Source organism: Loxodonta africana, chromosome 3 (assembly GCF_030014295.1).
Source record: "Loxodonta africana isolate mLoxAfr1 chromosome 3, mLoxAfr1.hap2, whole genome shotgun sequence".
NCBI lineage: Eukaryota > Metazoa > Chordata > Mammalia > Proboscidea > Elephantidae > Loxodonta > Loxodonta africana.
The window spans coordinates 110978457-110980794 of NC_087344.1; positions in this window are offsets into that span (position 1 = coordinate 110978457).

Consider the following 2338-nt stretch of genomic DNA (forward strand, 5'->3'; position numbering starts at 1 on the left):
TTTTCATTAATTTTTGGAAGTAGTTCTCCAGGCCTTTCTTCCTACTCTGTCTTAGTCTGGAAGCTGGTATTTGAACATGGATGGCATAGCTTTCAGCATCACAGGAACACACAAGCCACCAAAGTATGAAAAACTGATAGACAGGTAATGGGCATTACATATACCAGCCCTTTTTTCTTTCAAATACATTGCAAATAATTTCCCTAGGTAAGGTTTAGCTAAAATTCTGTTCATGTTAGCTTTTGACTTTTTTTAATTGTAAGGAGTAAAATACATCTTTTTGTAATGAAATCAGCTATTCTGATTTTTGCTATAATTCTTCTATATGTGATTTTCACATACCAGTTTGTGTTGAGTTAGTTCGGACTCACGGCAACCTCACGTGCAACCTCATGTGTGTCAGAGTAGAACTGTGTTCCTAAGGTTTTTAATGGCTGATTTTTCAAAAGCAGATCACCAGATCTTTCTTCTGAGGCACCTCTAGGTGGACTCAAACTTCCAACCTTTCAGTTAGCAGCCAAATGTGTTAACCATTTTTACCACCCAGAAACTCCTTATGTCATTTATAATGATATTTAATTCTCCCGAATAGGTTCAATAGTTCTTAATAGATTATAATGACAGGAGGTATGTCTTGATTATTTAATTATTTTCACCTTAATTAATTCATGATCATGGAAGAAACACTTTTGATAATTAGGGAACATGTTATTTTAAAGTAGAATGCCTGAATAATGCCATGATTTTATACAGCTATCCTAAGAATATTTCTGAGATAAGAGATGTCAATAAAAGATAATACAACCTCATTTGATATTTAGCAACTTAAAAGACAAAAATATTTCAATATACCAAAGAAGAAGAATGCAGGCGGTTTTCATTTTTCTAATAATAAATAAATTACCAGCACTAATTTTTGGTTATTTCTTACTTTCCTTCATGTGTTACTGGATTGCTTCCATGAATTACTAGCAATAATATTTGGAAATTAAAACTTCCATATTTATTACAATTCAGATCAGCTGATATTAGAGACACCCCCCTCACACACACACACTCTTTATAAGTTACAATGTGTGACTGGCATGTAGAGTAACAAATACATGTAAGTAGTGGGAAGCGGGAGAGCCTGGAGGTTAAAAATGGAGACTCTGGATTTACATTGTATAGTTTAAAATCCTAGCAATACTATTTATGTCTGTGTAAAATAGAGCATATTACTTATCCTTTTCATTGCCTCTGTTTTCTTATCCATAAAATGGGGATAATAATTATGTTTGCCTCATTATGTTCGGAAAAAAGTAACCAAAACACCAAACCAAACCAGTTGCCATCGAGTTTATTCCGACTCATAGTGACCCACAGGACAGAGTAGAACTGCTCCATAGAGTTTACAAGGAGCGCCTGGTGAGTTTGATCTGCTGACATTTTGGTTAGCAGCCATAGCTCTCCATAGCTCTTAACCACTGCACCACCAGGGCTCCAGGGTTTTATTTATTTATTTTTTTAAACTAGAGTTCACTCAGAAACCTGGTAGTGAAGTGGTTAAGAGCTATAGCTGTTAATCAAAAGGTCAGCAGTTCAAATCCACCAAGCGCTCCTTGGAAACTCTATGGGGCGGTTCTACTCTGTTCTATAGGGTCGCTGTGAGTCAGACTGTACTGCAACGGGTTTATGGGTAGAGTTCACTTATTCAACTATTTAGTGAGCATGAGGTGCTGGGGAAATAGCAGTGAATAAAACAGGTAAAACCCATACCCCTCTGTGTGTGTGTGTGTGTGTGTGTGTGTGTGTGTGTTGTACAGAGAAGTGGTAGGTCTACAACTATGAAAGATGACTCCCGACAACCATGTGAGAAATGGACTGGAATAGGATAAATAGGAGGCATAGAAATCAGTTAGGAGACTCTTCCTACCTGGAGATTTGAAGTCACAGCACCTGCACTTGTGGATGGCAGAGAGACCCACAGAAACTGGATAACTGTGTGATTCCTGAATTTTTGTAAATAAAATAATTTTAATGCACTATGGGAACTTGCTATTTTTGAGTAAGTGCTCTTGAATTGCCAATACAAATTATTAGCTATTGATTTATTTGGTTTATATGGTTGATTGTTTTAAAGTGAGATAAGTCTACACAATTTAAAAAAAAAAAAAAACCTTACTAACTTCAAACTATTTCCAAGTGTATATCCTTGTGAGAGTGCATCAATCATTTTGTGAATAACCTGAAATCGATAACCAATTATTACAGAGTACAAGGGACATTTATGGGCACAGAAACTCAAGGTCTAAAGAATGAAATTGTTGAGAAGATTCTTCAGATCCTGTATAGGCAC